This window comes from Citrus sinensis, chromosome 2 (genome assembly GCF_022201045.2).
Source record: "Citrus sinensis cultivar Valencia sweet orange chromosome 2, DVS_A1.0, whole genome shotgun sequence".
NCBI lineage: Eukaryota > Viridiplantae > Streptophyta > Magnoliopsida > Sapindales > Rutaceae > Citrus > Citrus sinensis.
The window spans coordinates 13,228,361-13,246,187 of record NC_068557.1 but is presented as its reverse complement, the minus strand read 5'-3'; the positions used below and the strand labels follow the sequence as shown (position 1 = coordinate 13,246,187).

At 35.8% G+C, this 17,827-nt stretch overlaps 2 non-coding genes across 2 annotated transcripts; one reads left to right on the top strand and one right to left on the bottom strand.

Annotated features, from left to right (window-relative positions):
- Positions 1-1,848: 1,848 nt before the first annotated feature.
- LOC112495842 (small nucleolar RNA R71) lies at positions 1,849-1,952 on the bottom strand. The gene has a single exon (XR_003062218.1). It is a non-coding gene; the product is annotated as a small nucleolar RNA R71 (small nucleolar RNA).
- A 12,389-nt stretch (positions 1,953-14,341) lies between these two features.
- On the top strand, positions 14,342-14,448 carry LOC112495841 (small nucleolar RNA R71). The gene has a single exon (XR_003062217.1). It is a non-coding gene; the product is annotated as a small nucleolar RNA R71 (small nucleolar RNA).
- The last annotated feature ends 3,379 nt before the right edge of the window (positions 14,449-17,827 follow it).

Genomic DNA, 17,827 nt, shown 5'->3' with positions numbered 1-17,827 from the left:
CTGTTCACAACATTGTTCACATAGACAGATCGATGATGTGACATTGACCGATGATGTGGCAGTGACTGATAAGGTGTCACGATCCTATTGGACTCAAATTCTTATGCATTGTTGATTGGTGACCTGACAGTATGTTAGTGGACCAAAAATTACGCGTACGGTACATGCATATACACAGGATTATTTTCAACCAAACCGCGATACTGTTCAAACCGCGTGGTCAAACCGCGTATTGTTGACTAATGATGTGGCGCAATCTTGAGTGTCCAAACTGTTTTTAATCCGATGGCCATGATTTACTCAATGTATCTATAAAAAAGGGGCCTCCCCCCCTCATTTGATAACTCTGAATCCATTTTTGGGATCTATTTTCTGTAATTCCTTCTCCATCTTGTATTTCCTATGTATTTTAATAAATTCTCATTTTGCCCCTAGTTCAATTATGAGTAGCTAATTTTCTTTCAAGCTTGGGTTGAAGGTGAAATCTCAACATATGTCATGGGCTTTATTTGGTAAATTTATTTTCTCTTCCCCTCTAGTTTTTGTGAATGTTTTGACTTCTCGTTGACAAATAATAATAAACTTGTTTAGATACCGCCCTGGTTTCACCGGCTCTCTAGTACAAGGTTATTATTATTTGGCATGATAAGCCCTTAGCACCATATTGATTAGAGTGTGGCTCATGAGGTGTGGATACCTCCCTCATGATTTAATTGGCATTAATAAGGAATATTTTGTCCATAGTGCATGTTGATACGAATCAAGATACCCAAGTACGTCATTTCAATAGATTTCTCTTCAATTTATTCTCGGCATTTCAATTCCAATTTTAGGATAATCTAAGTCACTTTTACCACAAATCCAACAACCCTCATACAAAATTAATTCTACACATAATTAAAATCCACCTCCTCGTGGGATCAACACTCGTCACCATTAATCTATTCTACAATAGATTCGTGCGCTTACGAGTTTAATAAAATTTGCACAATAAGTTTTTGGCGCTGTTGCCAGGGAGGTAAGTTATTTTAATTCGTAAAATTAATTTTTATGAATAATTTCTTTTAATTATTTTCTTGTAATTTTTTTTATAAAAAAAGAAAAAAGAAAAAAAAGTGAATCTACATTTAAAGGTAAGAATTTCTTTTCATTTTCTCTTCTTTAAAATTTTGTAATTTAATTTTCTTTGTAATTTTTTTTGTTTAGCTTATTAATTTATTTTTAGTTAATTTATTTCACGTATTTTTTTTAAGTGTGTTTTTTTTTATAGAAAGATTGTAACAGCGTAATAAGATTAGTACCGTAATTTCTTCTTCTTCTTTATTTTTATTTGTTTTGTTCCCATTTATTTATGTTCTTTGCATGCATAGTCGAAGGTCACTATTACCTAATCTTGAGCCTATAGACCTTGAATTAGAAAAAATATTGTGCACACACAAACATGTTAAAAATAAAATAGATTTGCAACAACAAGCACCACCACATGATAGGTCATTTAAGGACTACTTTAGTCCCCTAGCTAATTTGAGCACATCATGCATAAGATACCCAAATGTAGCTTCTAGGAGTTTTGAACCAAAATCTAGTGTGCTAAATTGTCTCCCAACAATCTATGGCCTAGAAAATGAGGACCCATATAATCATTTGAATGATTTTCATGCTTTTTGTCAAACATTTAGATATGAGAATTTTTCAGATGATGATGTTAAACTTAGATTATTCTCATTTTCTTTAAAGGATAGAGCTCGTTCATGGCTCAATACATTACCTACCAATAGCATTACATCATGGGAACAAATGGTAACTAAATTTTTGAATAAATATTTCTCAGTGCATAAAACCAATACTATTCACAATGAAATTTCAGAGTTTACCCAGAGAAAAGGCGAGTCGTTTTTCGAAACATGGGAGCGATTCAATGGGCTACTCTTGAAGTGTCCACATCATGGGTACGAGAAATGGCACCAATACCAATACTTTTTGAAGGGATTATTGCCGAATGTGCAAGAATGACTAATGACAACAAGTGGAGGAGAGCTAATGTCAAAAAGTGCATCAGAGATTTGGGAATTCTTCCAGCGACAAGCGGATAATTCCCAACAACGGAGTCAGTTACTCAGGAATACTAAAAGAATTAAATGAGTAAATGAGGTTCACATTGGCAAGTCAACTTCGGGAATCAAATAAGTCAAGGAGATGGTTGAAGGTCTCGCTCGACAAATAGCATCGTTATCGACTGCTAAATCAACAGAGCCACATGACCATGACTCATACTTAGATCAAGCCAATGCCATAGGTGTAATGAGAAAACCATCTAATTACAACCCATACTCCAACATATATAACCCTGGATGGAGAGACCACCCTAATTTTTCATGCTCTCAAGGATTCCAACAGAATGGACCAGCAGCTCCAGCTCCACCAATGCAACTAATTCCTCAAATTCCTCAAGCCTTTCAGCCACCATTTAGACCATACAATCATAACCAAAACTACTCTCAACCCAGACCATGGGAGGATGCTTTCCATAATTTCAAGAATGTTACTCATTCTACGATTGAGCAACAGAACCACTCATTGATGGACTACGAAATGAAATGAGAGCAGGCTTCAACTCACAAGCCCAATCAGTTTCAAGCCTCGAGAAGATGGTAGGACAACTTGCTTCTTCAGTTCAGACCTTGGCAATGACTGTTGAGAAAGGTAAATTTCCAAGTCAACCAGTGCCTAATCCTAAAGGAGTACATGAAGCAAGTACCAGTTCACCACAGCAGCATGGAGAGGTCAAAGCAGTCATGACTTCGCGAAAAGGAAAAGAAGTCGACAACAAAGTAGAGATGCCAATGACAAAAGAAAATCAAATTGTACCTGTGAATGTTGAAGACTCACCATCGGAAGAGAAAGAATAAACCAACCCACGAGAATATGTTCCCAAAGCTCCATTTCCTCAGAGGTTAGCTAAAGGAAAGAAGGGAAAATCCACAGGTGAGATTCTTGAAATCTTCAAATAAGTAAGTGTTAACATCCCTTTACTTGATACTATAAAGCAAGTTTCATCTTATGCCAAGTTTCTTAAAGACCTTTGTACTAAAAAGAGAAACATTCATGCTCAAAAGAATGCATTTTTAACAGAAAACGTTAGTTCTATACTCCAACACAAAATTCCTCTAAAATGCAAAGACTCATGCTCCCCCACTATCTCATGTAGTATAGAGAATCACACAATTGAGAATGCTTTGTGGGATTTTAGGAGCTAGTGTAAATCTGTTACCTTATTCAGTGTTTGTGAAACTTGGACTTGGAGAATTACATCCAACTCCAGTAGTGTTATAACTTGCAGATCGGTCCACAAAAATACCTCATGGTATTGTGGAGGACGTGCTTATCCAGGTAGATAAGTTTTATTTTCCTGTTGATTTCATTATAATTGACACTCAACCAATCCAGGATTCAAGGAAGCACATCCCCATTATCCTCAGCCGACCTTTCTTAGCAATTGCGGATGCTCACATTCAATGCAGAACTGGAAACATGCAGTTGTCCTTCGGCAACATGATTATGGAGCTAAACATTTTCAACATTTCCAAACAACTTCACAATGCAGATGATGGAATTGTTGATGTGAATTTAATAGAAACATTAGTTGATAATACTTTTGTTTCAAACCTTAGTGATGATCCTTTACAAACATGTTTAACTCACTTTGGCTTGGATTTTGATATTGACAGATCAGTCGATGAGGTCAACGCCTTACTTGACTCAGCACCATCCATGGACATTAATAAATGGAAGTCAAAAGTTGAGCAACTAGCACCATCAGAGAAGAAACTCATCTCATTATCAGAATCACCACCGAAACTGGAGCTCAAACTATTACCCAACACTCTGGAATATGCATTTTTGGGAGAAGAAAGTACTCTACCGGTAATCATCTCATCATCCCTCAATGACGAACAAAAAGGTAAGTTGTTTGATGTTTTAAAAGAGCACAAAGGAGCATTATGATGGATCATAGCAGACATAAAAGGTATAAACCCAGTAGACTGCATACATTACATTCACCTGAATGAAAATACTAAACCTACTAGGGAAATGCAACGTCGGTTAAATCCTAACATGAAAGAAGTTGTTAGAACTGAAGTCCTTAAGCTATTAGATGCAGGTAACATTTACCCCATTTCTGATAGTTCATGGATCAGTCATGTACAAGTTGTCCCTAAAAAATCAGGAGTCACAGTAGTTACCAATGCCGATAATGAATTGATACCAACTGGAGTAACTACATGATGGCCTGTATGCATTGATTATAGAAAGTTGAATTATGTCACACGTACAGACCATTTTCCTTTATCATTTATCGATCAAATGCTTGATAGATTAGCAGGTCATGAATTTTATTACTTTTTAGATGGCTACTCAAGATATAATCAGATTCCCATAGCACCAAAAGATCAAGAGCAGACCACTTCCACTTGCCCTTTTGGCACATTTGTATATAGGAGGATGTCATTTGGATTATGTAATGCACCTGCCACATTTCAACGATGCATGTTAAGCATTTTTTCTGATATGGTTGAACGATTCCTTGAAGTCTTTATGGATGACTTTTCTGTCTTTGGTGATTCATTTGATCAATGTTTACATCATCTAACATTAGTTCTGCAGAGATGTATCGAGAAGAACTTAGTCTTAAATTGGGAGAAGTGCCATTTTATGGTAAAATAAGGTATTGTTCTCGGTCACATCATTTCGAGCAAAGGTATTGAGGTTGACAAAGCCAAGGTGGATCTCATTTCTAATCTTCCTCCACCCAAAACAGTCAAAGAAGTAAGATCTTTCCTTGGGCATGCTGGTTTCTATAGACGTTTCATTAAAGATTTTAGCAAAGTTTCTAGACCCTTATGCAATCTACTTGCTAAGGATGTACCTTTTATCTTTAATGATTCATGTCTTGTGGCATTTGAAAAGTTAAAGCAGTTGTTGACATCATCACCCATCATTCAGCCCCCAGACTAGAGCTTACCATTTGAGCTCATGTGTGACGCATCTGATTATGCAGTGGGAGCAGTGTTAGGACAAAGAGTTGATCGAATTCCCTATGTTATTTACTATGCTAGTATGACATTGAATTATGCACAGTTGAACTATTCAACTACTAAAAAAGAAATACTAGCAGTAGTGTTTGCATTAGAGAAATTTCGATCGTATCTCATTGGTTGTAAAATAATTGTATTCACAGATTATGTTGCTCTTAAATATATTCTCACAAAGAAAGATGCAAAAGCTAGACTAATTCGTTGGGTGTTACTTTTGTAGGAATTCGACTTGGAATTTAAAGATAAGAAAGGCACGGAAAATGTTGTGGCAGACCATCTCTCTTGTCTCCATTTTGACACAATTACTGAACCTTTAACATTGAATGAGTCATTTCCAGATGAACAATTGATGAGTGTGGAAACATTACCGTGGTATGCTGACATCGTGAATTATCTTGTTACAGGTCAACTTCCAGAGCATTGGACCAACCAAGACAAAGCCAATTTTTTTGCGGAAATAAAGAATTTCTTTTGGGATGACCCTTATTTGTTCAAGTATTGTGCAGATCAAATTGTCAGACAATGTGTCCCAAAAAATGAAATTTAAAATATCCTTTCATTATGCCATGAACAAGCTTGTAGAGGCTATTTCAGTACTAAGAAAACAGCTACTAAAGTTTTACAATGTGGTTTCTATTGGCCAACTATATTTCGAGACGCTTACACTTTTTGTTCTTCATGTGATAGGTGTCAACGAATGGGGAGCATTACACGAAGGAATATGATGCCACTAAATCCAATTCTAATGTTTGAGATTTTTGACGTATGGGATATCGACTTCATGGGACTCTTTCCCCTTTCTTTTGGCCATCAATACATATTAGTTGTTGTTGAGTACGTATCGAAATGGGTAGAAGCAATTCCATGTAGAACCAATGATCACAAGGTGGTGATAGGATTTTTGAAAAGCAACATTGTTTCACGGTTTGGATTCCCTCAAGCGATAATCAATTATGGTGGTGCCCATTTTTGTAACAAACCATTCAAAACTCTTTTGAAAAAGTATTCAATCACTCACAAAGTGGCAACCCCATATCATCCGCAAATCAGTGGCCAAGTTGAGATCTCCAATCGAGAAATAAAGCACATATTAGAAAAGACGGTGAGGCCAGACAGAAAAGATTGGTCATTAAGACTTGATGATGTATTATGGGCATATAGAACGGCTTTCAAGACCTCGATTGGGATGTCACCCTACAGGCTAGTGTATGGAAAAGCTTGCCACCTACCTGTGGAACTCGAACATTGTGCGTATTGGGCCATCAAGAAATTCAACTTTGACATGCAGCAAGCTAGCTCAGAAAGAAGATTACAACTGGCGGAACTTGAAGAAATTCGCAATGATGCATATGAAAATGCCAAGATTTACAAGCAGCGAATGAAAGTCTTTCATGACAAGCAAATTATGAGAAAATCTTTCACTCCATGTCAGAAAGTACTTTTATTCAATTCTCGCTTGCACCTATTCCCAGGTAAGTTACGCTCTCGTTGGTCTGGCCCCTTTATTATTTATACTATTTTTTGCAATGATGCATATGAAAATGCCAAGATTTACAAGCAGCGAATGAAAGTCTTTCATGACAAGCAAATTATGAGAAAATCTTTCACTCTATGTCAGAAAGTACTTTTATTCAATTCTCGCTTGCACCTAGTCCCAGGTAAGTTACGCTCTCGTTGGTCTGGCCCCTTTATTATTTATACTGTTTTTCCACATGGGGCAATTGAAATTAAAGACCCAAAGAATGGTGCCACGTTTAAAGTTAATGGTCAAAGATTAAAGCCATATCTAGAGTACCAACCACATGGAGAGGACACCGAAATAAATTTGAGTGACCCACCAGATTTGAATTGAGTTTTTTTCTTTCTTTTCGGTGATTTGATTTTTTTTCTTTCTTTCTTTTTATTATTCTTTGCTAATTGAAATTATTTTTACATAAGTGTGTTTGTTTAACCATTAAGTTTTCTCTTATCATTGTTAATCATAAGTACCATAGCTAAACAGTTCCTTTGAACATTCTTAAACCACTTCAACATGTAAAATCTCATCTCAAAAGGCAGATTCAATTTTGTAAAACACATCGTATTTAGGCTCTACAACCACTAGAGTTAGTATCCTATGTTGAGGATTTAGAAAGCCAACTCAGAGACATTGAGAGAAGTGTCTACAACATCCAGTTGGAGCTTGAGGTAAATTCAACAAGAGGACTATTTTAATTTTCTTTGTGTCTTTTAATTTTTTTTTTCTGTTTGTGTACTTTAGTTTGTTACCCCGGTGAAGTGGTGGATAACGGTACTCCGTGACAATCAAGTCGGTTACTTCAGTTTCCTATAATAACTGATATTCTGAGGCGAAGGTATGGACAGAAACGAGATTCTAGCAAAGTTTAACAATCGATTCCCTTCACTTCCTCATAATGCACTCCTTACAATCTATGAAGGTCGGTCCGAACGCATGCGATTGCTCATGAGGAATAACATACTTGCTGACATACGTTGGTTAATCAAGGCTAAAGTATGATTGGCAGGTGAGTTACCTCCAAAATTTATTGCATACGTGCCTGGTTGTAGTAAAGGAAATTATGCAAGAAAACGAAGAGCTCGAAGAATTTCTGTTGCTTGTCATAAATGTGCCAGAATGAGATGCAATAAAAACCCATATTCTTTAGGAATGGTGTCTGATAATAGGGAAGATAAGATTCAATTCATTAGTGATAACTTGAATAACGAGTCATTGGATGATATCATTCTGTCTCTTGAAACACATCCCAGTGGATACGTGCAATGAGCGATTCTCCAGTTATGGCCATTATTCCAGAAAGAGCATGCACGATATAGTCTCGGGAATCTGACTATAAACGACCTTGTTTGCCAGTTTATGAGAAAACTGGATGGGAAGTCTATCCTCGACCCATAGAGGGCTTTTAAGCCGTTTTTGGACGTAAAACCATAAGAAGATGTGAGCCACAATCGCAACTACCTGTAAATATCCTTTTACTTCACTGTTATTTTATTTCACTGCTGTTTTATCTTTTCCATTATTGTCTTTAATAATTTTTTTTATCAGTTTCTTTTTCTTTTTACTGTTTCCTTTTTGACTCGCGATCCATGTGCTTTACACTTTATTTGACACTGACATGCCACCTCATACACAGTTGTTGTGACCCACTGTCACCAAGATTCTTAAATATGACTTTTTGTTAAGCACTCACAAATTATTTTTGAGAAATATTCCAATGGCAGCTACTCCCAATAGACAATTCAAGAATATGTGTGTGCTTTCTGGATTTAACTATGGCAAACATAAAGAGTTCGTTGAGGCAGCCATAGATCTTGGTCGAAGCAAAGCAGAGAGAAAATTACACTTGGTGTATGGAGGAGGCAACCGAGGGTTATCAAAATTGGTCTCAGAAGCTATTTTTTTCAGAGGAAGCCAAGTGTTAGGCATCATCCCAAGAGCCCTAAAACCTTTGGGCAGTTTGTCTAACCCACCAATTGAAGAAGAGTTAGTCGTCTCAGGCATGCAAGAAAAAAAAACAGAAATGCTTAATCATGCTGATGCTTTGATTTCCTTCCAGGAGATCTTGCAACACTAGAGGTATTTATCACACTAGCATCTTGGACCCATCTGCACATTCACCAGAAACCCATCGGTCTGTTAAATGTCAATAATTTTTATGATGGCTTTATCGCATTTCTTAACCATGCAATAAAAAACTATTTCATTCCTTCCACAGCGAAAAAGCTTTTTATTTGTGCTCACACTGCTAATGAGCTACTTGATCTGTTAAAAGCATATAAACCAGAGCCAGACCCCTGAACCTTTATATTGGAGCATCCAAATAATGACGGTAACAGTAGCCGCAGTAAAAAGTACAAATTAGATTTAACTCTACGCTTGTAAATATTTTCTTCTGTGTTGCACCACCCAAGTGATTTCTTCTAAACTCTACTTCTTTCCTTTAAAACATTGAGGATAATGTTTCATTCTAGTTGGAGGGAGGGAATAGTCGACAATTGTGGAATCTTGGTTAAGTTTTTACTAATTTTTTGTTGTAGAAACTAACTATTGCTAACTTTTTGTGTTGAAGATGGCTGAATATGGAGTATAGTTACTCTAGAAACGCATCTTCTTCGTTAAAAAAAAAACAAAAAACAAAAAAAATTCTAGATATTTTCTTTTTCTTTATTAATTTTTTTTACAATCATTCTTCTTCTTCTTTCTAATTTCTCCTTTATAAATATATACTTTCAAATTTTTTGAGTCGAAGATGGCTAAATATGGAGTGTAGTGCCTCTAGAAACGCATCTTCTTAGTTTAAAAAAACCATTTCTTTTTCTATCATTTTAAGTGTAACTTTTCTAATTAGTTTTTCTGCATCATTTTCACATTTCTGTATGCATATTTTCCTTTCATGTTTAGAATAGGTTGGGGGGTAGAAAGTTGTTTAAAAAAAAATTGTGTGATTTGTTTTAACATTGGATGACATGATGAATTTTAAATTTTAGTATTTGTATTATCTTTGGTCTTAAGTGCTGTTACGCTATGTTTGCTACTCTACATGTTGATGTTGGAGACAAATATGAGTTGCTCGAAGGAATGAACATGTCATAATAAGTACCAAGTGAGTTTTTTTAGCCTATTATTTTTCTTGGAGAGTAACCCGTTTGCCCATTCTCTATACAGCTTAGCAGTTTATTATTTTATACACGATCGCTAGATTTCTTTTGAGTTAATCCTAAAAAAAAAAATGTGTGTTGCTACATTTGGAGGCTCATCTAACTAGTAGATATGGAAGATTATTTAGAACCCTAAAAGACGATGGAAAGGCCATCTTTGATCCGTTTGAGCCTTTTTAGCCATCCCTTTTATGAAATATCCATAGTTAACCCTTTTGAGCCTTTAAATATATATATATATATATTTTCTTTGTCAAACTTATCATCTTGACCCACTCCGATTTGGAGTATTACCCGATATCTTACGAGTTTCATCACCTATTTATGTTTGAGAAAAATGTAAATAATTATTTTTTTCAGTGAAGTTATGCCAAACAAAAGAAAAAAAAATAAAAAAATTGTTGTTAAAAAAATTTAAAAAAAATAACAATAATAGGTGAAATCCACCTTGCAACTTCCAAAAAAAATCTCTCTACATTTTTCTCAAACATACACTTTGTTTTCTTTATTTCCCTTCCTTTGATAGTCATGTCCCTAGCCTACATTACGTCCTAATAAAAGTCCTTCTTAATTTTAGGAAACTATAGTCTGAAGTAGAAGCTAGTTATATGGGCTAAAATGATGTAATGGTGCATAAAAAAATAATAAATAAATAAATAAATAAATTGGGTTGACTAGCATTTTTATTTGACTTGAGATCGTATTATTTCTAAGCTGAGGGCATATTTCTTTCATCTTGGTGAGAGCATGTGATATCACTTCTTTATTATTTTCTCTCAATTACCATTCATTGGAGTGACTATTTTTATTGGATTTAATTTCTTTGTGAGAGTGTCACTACTTCCAGTGAGATTTTGGGGTTTGACATGTCATTCTTGAAAGTAGCTATGACAAAGTCCACTGGGTTGATTCATATGGATGGTTGATGTGGGTGTGATGCTTCTTTAGACTGAAGATAATGCTTATACTTTTATTTGACTACTATCATTAGTCTGATTAAATAAACACGATTGTTTAAATAAATAAAAAAACATTTTGAATTTGAATTTTATTTTCGCTTTATTTGCTAGGGACTAACAATAAGCTGGTTGGGGGGTGTGTTGAGTGTAGGGATGGCAATTGTACCCGCAAACCCGCAAACCCGTCCAAACCCACCCGCCAAAACTCGCCCGTTGCGGGTAATTTTACCCGTTGCGGGCGGGTTTAGTATTATAAATTAAAACCCGCACATGGATGCGGGTGGGTTTGGTATTAACCTTATATCCGGTGGATACCCGCATGGATATCCACCAAACCCGCAATATTTTTTGCGAATATTTTTAATTTAATTTTAATCTAAAAATGTATAAAGAAAATAATGTCATTAATCAAATTACCAAATAACCAAAGGTTCAAAGTTGTGTATGTGTGTATGTGGCCCATCTCCTATTTTAAAGTCATAATCTAAAGAAAACTAAAGGCATTTCCCTTCGAATTAGTATTTGAAAATATTAATCTTAATTATTATTATAGGCATTGTGTTGGATGGGTGCTTATGGTGGTGAATGAAATGAATATCTTCTCTTGGAGCTTGTTTTAAATGATAATATGAAATGTAATTATTATTTTTAGATACTAGTTTGTGTTTTTTAAATAGATTTGTGTAATTTATACTTAAATTTGAGAATTTGTGTTGAATTGATGTGGAAATTTTAATTTTTCATTTACATTGTTTAAATATAAAATTGAGTATGTTATATAGAATTTGAGGTTATTATTATAAATTTATATATTAAACATGTGTGATTTTAAATACGGAAACCCGTAAAAAATCCGCCGGATACCATTGCGGGTTTGGTAATTGTTAAAACCCGTTGCGGGTGGGTTTTTTTAAAAAAATCAAAACCCACTGCGGGTGGGTTTTTTTAAAAAAATCAAAACCCGCTGTGGGTTGCGGGTGGGTTTTGTAATTTAAATTTTGTGCGGGTTTGGGTTTGGTAATGGCAAACCCGCTGCGGGCAGTGCCCATTGCCATCCCTAGTTGAGTGTTAGAAAATGTATCTTTATAAATGAGAAAATCATCATTTTACAATTCAAGCCTTACTAACACCCTTATTTTTATGTATTTAAGTTTCTTGTGATTTAATTACGTGTGTTTTATTTTAATTAAGTATTTTATATATTTTAGGGGCATTATGGTCATTTCACAATGAACGAGAGATCATACAGCAAAACGGACATCACTTTTGAACTCAGGACGGTTGAAAACCTTAGGACGAGCATAAAAGGAAAAATGGCACTATTCACATGTATGGTACTGTCTACGTTACTGTTCACGACACTGTTCACATAGACGGATCGATGATGTGGCATTGACTGATGAGGTGTCACGATTCTGTTGAACTAAAATTCTTATGCACTGTTGATTGGTGACATGGCAGCATGTTAGTGGACCAAAAATTGTGCGTACTGTACATGCATATACACATAATTATTTTCAACTAAACCACACTACTGTTCAAGCCGGGTCAAACCGTGTCACTGTTCAAACCGCGTGATCAAATCGCGTACTATTGACTGATGACGTGGCGCAATCCTAAGCGTCCAAACTGTTTTTAATCTGATGGTCATGATTTGCTCAATGTATCTATAAAAAGGGGGCATCCCCCCCCCCCTAATTTGATAGCTCTAAATCCATTTTTGGACTCTATTTTCTATAATTCCTTCTCCATCTTGTATTTTCTACGTGTTTTAATAAATTCCCATTTTACCCCTAGTTCAATTATGAGTAGCTAATTTTCTTTTAAGCTTAGGTTGAAGGTGAAGTCTCAACATGTGTCATGGGCTTTATTTAATAAATTTATTTTCTCTTCCCCTGTAGTTTTTGTGGATGTTTTGACTTCTCGTCGACAAATAATAATAAGCTTGTCTAGATACCACCCTGGTTTCACCGGTTTCCTAGTATAAGGTTATTATTATTTGGCACGATAAGCCCTTAGCACCATATTGATTAGAGTGTGGTTCATGAGGTGTAGATACCCTCCTCATGATTTAATTGGCATTAATAAGGAATATTTAGCCCATGTTGCATGTTGATACGGATCCAGATACCCAAGTACGTCATTTCAATAGATTTCTCTTCAATTTATTCTCGTCATTTCAATTCCAATTTTAGGATAATCTAAGTCACTTTCACCACAAATCCAACAACCTTCATACAAAATTAATTCTACATATAATTAAAATCTACCTCCTCATGGGATCGACACTCATCACCATTAATCTATTCTATAATAGATTTGTGCACTTGCGAGTTCAATAAAATTTACACAACACATATGACTGCTCTCCTGTGTAAAAGCAACAGTTTCAAATTCTCCCAGCCTTCTCTTTCATACCAAGATGTCTTGTAGAAATTTCACATAATTAGGCATTTGTTCCAAAGTTTCCACAAAAGATATGTTGATGTGTAATTGCTTCAGTACTTCCAGGAATTTACTAAACTACTTGTCTTGTTTTTGCTTCTGGAATCTCTGTGGGAAATGTGGTGGATGTCTAAACTGCTGGGTAGCTTCTTGAGGTACCAAACTCTGCTTGTTTGGTTTGGTGTAGGTCGTGGCTACTGGTGTTGCAACTTCTTTTTCAGCATGCTCTGGTTGAGTTCCCTCTGAAGTTGATGTAGCTTGGCCCCTGTAACTAGTGTCTTGATGGTTGGGTTGTTGTAACATGCTTCCATCTTGAGGTGGTTTTTGTGAGGAATTAAATTCCATCCCCTTTTTAGTCACATCAACTGGGACATCAATATTCTTTCCAGATCTCAAATTAATTACTTTGCAGTGTTCTTTGCCCTCTCTCCTAGGGTCTTTTGTGTTGCTAGGTAAGCTTCCTTGAGTCCTGCTACTCATTGTTGTGGCAAGTTGTCCCATTTGGTTTTCCAGGTTCCTCAAGGATACAGCTTGACTCTGCACATTGCTTCATTCTTTGCAATGTATTCCTTAATCAGTGCTTCTAGTGGAGTCATTGGATCCTGACTGATATGTTTTTGCCCTTGACTCTGCTAATGAAAACCAGGTGGTTGAGTGTTCCTATTTTGTCCATTTAATGCTGGGGCATTTCGATTCTGACTGCTCCATGAAAAATTTGGGTGTTGTTTCCAGCCAAGGTTGTAAGTATTTGAATATAGGTTGTTCTAAAGCTATCGATTGAAATTACCCACATAATTTACTGAAGCTGGATTTCCAAGACAATTATCGAAGTCATGTTCTTCACCACAATATACACAAGAAAGTTCAGCAATTTGCTTCACTACTACTGAAGCAGATGTCATGGCCTTTACCATGTTAGTCAATGAGGTTACTTGTGCTGATAAGGCTGAAATTGCATCTATGTTATGTACCCATGTTGTTCCTCTTGCTACTGGTTGCCTGGCTAATGGCCACTGATAATTATTATTGGTAATTCTCTCCAGAATTTCATAAGCTCCAGTATATGATTTGGATAACAGGGCTCCATTTGCTGAAGCATCCACCATTAATCTTGTACTCAGATTCAACCCATTGTAGAAAGTTTCCAATTGAATGCAACAAGGAATGCCATGATGAGGACACCTTCTGAGCAGTTATTTGAATCTGTCTCAAGCCTCATACAAACTCTCATCTTCAAGTTGATGGAAAGAAGTAATCTCATTCCGCAATTTTGTATTTTTCGTCGGTGGGAAATATTTCATTAGAAATTTATCAGTTAACTCATTCCATGTAATGATGGAATCAGATGGTAACGAATTTAACCATGCTCTTTCTCGATCTCTTAAGGAATAAAGAAAAAGCCTCAGTCTTAAGGCATCTTGTGTAGCTCCAGCAATCTTGAAAGCATCACTCACTTCCAAGAACAACTTAAGATGGAGATGAGGATCGTCATTTGACAATCCATTGAATTGACCAATTGTTTGCAACATTTGAAACATCACTGGCTTCAACTCAAAGTTTGCAGCTTCTACTTCAGGTCTGATTATCCCAGGGTGTACAACTTGAGGAGTTAACATAGCATAATCTCTAATATCTCTATCTCTGTCATCAGCCATGTAAATAATGTTGTTATTGTCTGGCTGTCTCTCGTTAGCATGTTCATTCTACTCTTCTTGAATGTTGACTGGTTGTAAGGGCCCGTGAGGGTCTAAATTTCCTACATCCTGTAAATTATTCATGCTTGAAACAGTTTTTGAATTCCTTTGTTCTCTTCGCAGACTCCTAATGGTTCTTTCAATCTCATGATCGAATTGGAATACCACAGACCCGTCTTTGCACATGCAAGTACTAATCTGCCAATAAATAAAATGAATCAAATTAAATTGGCGCTATCAAGATTTACTTCACACTTCAAAAATAAACAATCAATCCCCGGCAACGGTGCCAAAAACTTGTTGGTTAATTTTATAATCAAATGCTACAGATGTCAATGTACAAGTATACACAACAAGTAATAAAGTGATGAATATTCACGATCGTCTCCGTAGGGATTGATGTTACTTGAAATGCTATAGCAATCACAATAATGCAAACTACTTAAGTCTGAAATTAACAAATATAAAGTGTGTTCTATCGTAATTGATGATTGTGAGAGAATAAAGTAAAACAATACCGTAATGCAATAAAGTAAATTAAATGTGTCTAAGATTCAATTGAGACTATGGTAGTTGAATGATCAAACACTCCTTATGGGCTAACTGTTTTTTATCAAGTTAACACTAGTTGTTACGGCAAGTGCTGCAGCACAGGGCAGAATTAATCTGCATCCTCAACTGTCGCATATTGAAACTCTCATACCCTTAAATCTCTTAACAATGACCAGTTGCTAATCTCCACCCTACAAGGTGAGCACCTATGTCTACTGTGTCACAAATCTTAACTTCAAGTATAGCCCTTATGGGATTCAAGATAACTTAATCCAGGAAATTTAAATTAAGATCGAGTAATATTCTAATCATATCCACTAAGACATACCCTTTTGCGCCTTTATCTTAACTTAAACTATTAAATGGGTGGTCAACCGAAATAACAGTTATATTAATAATAACTACTAGAGTAAAATGCTACAACAACGATATAACAACATATAAGAACAATCAAGAACCCATTGGATTGTTTGTCATTCAACTACAAGCAAATCTAGTTCATATTCTGGATGAGAAAAATAAACATAAATATATTGTTCACGGGATACATCAGAACAATCAAATAAAGAAAAGAAGAATAAGTTGAGAACGGTAAAAAGCAAATCCAAATAACTCTGCACAATTCCTCAACGCTGCCAAAACTGCACTCTTTAATTATGATCTTCTTCTCATTTCTTCTCTAATGATTTCACGATAATTCCCTTGCCACCTTTCTATGTTGTACGTGCTGTTGAGTGTTAGAAAATGTATATTTATAAAGGAGAAAATTGTCATTTTACAGTTCAAGTTTTACTAATACCCTTACTTTTATGTATTTAAGCTTCTTGTGATTTAATTATGTGTGCTTTATTTTAATTAAGTATTTTACGTATTTTAGGGGCACCATGGTCATTTCACAATAAACGAGAAATCAGACGGCAAAACAAACATCACTTTTGAACTCAAGACAGTCGAAAACCTTAGGAGGATAATAAAAGAAAAAATGTCACTGTTCACATGTATGGTACTATTCATATGTACGGTATTGTCTACGTTACTGGTCACGACACTGTTCACATAGACGGATCGATGACGTGGCATTGACCGATGATGTGGCATTGACTGATGAGGTGTCATGATTCCATTGGAGAGAATTCTTATGCACTGTTGATCGGTGACGTGGCCGCATGTTGGTGGACCAAAAATTACGCGTACGGTACATGCATATATACAAGATTATTTTCAACCAAACCGCATCACTGTTCAAACCGGTTGACTGTTCAAACCGCGTGGTCAAACCGTATCACTGTTCAAAACACGTGGTCAAACCGTGTACTGTTGACTGATGACATAGCACAATCCTGAGCGTCCAAACTATTTTTAATCCAATGGCCATGATTTACTCAATGTATCTATAAAAAAGGGACCTCTCCCCCCTAATTTGATATCCCTGAATCCATTTTTGGGCTCCATTTTATGTAATTCCTTCTCCATCTTGTATTTTCTACGTATTTTAATAAATTCTCATTTTGCCCCTAGTTCAATTATGAGCAGCTAATTTTCTTTCAAGCTTGGGTTAAAGGTGAAGTCTCAACATGTGTCATGGGCTTTATTTGGTAAATTTACTCTCTCTTCCCCTCTAATTATTGTGGATGTTTTGACTTTTCGTCGACAAAAAATAATAATCTTGTCTAGATACCGCCTTGGTTTCACCGGCTCCCTAGTACAAGGTTATTATTATTTGGCACGATAAGCCCTTAGCACCATATTGATTGGAGTGTGGTTCATGAGGTGTGGATTTCCCCCTCAGGATTTAATTGGCACTAATAAGGAATATTTAGCCCATAGTTCATGTTGATACGGATCTAAATACCCAAGTGTGTCATTTCAATAGATTTCACTTCAATTCATTTCCGCCATTTTAATTCAAATTTTAGGATAATCTAAATTACTTTGTTGATACGGATCTAGATACCCAAGTGCGTCATTTAAATAGATTTCACTTCAATTCATTTCTGCCATTTTAATTCAAATTTTAGAATAATCTAAATTACTCCACAAATCCAACCACCCATTTAGAAAAATTAATTCTACACACAATTAAAATCAACTTACTCGTGGGATCGACACTCATCACCATTGATCTATTCTACAATAGATTCGTGCACTTGCGAGTTCAATAAAATTTGCACAACACGCGCCCCCCTTTTATACTACAAACTAGGGTAAATAAAAGTTTGTGGGCGTGCATGAGTTAAATTAGGAAACATGCAAATCGCGATTCTGCAACTGGCCCGCATCTAAGTTTTCTCCCTCATTTGCTCCCAGATTGCTACATCACTGGTTGCTCTAACAACAGCTACAACACTGCATTGTTCTCGATTGTGTTTTACTTCTTTTGTGGCCATCTTCTTTCCTCCTCTTG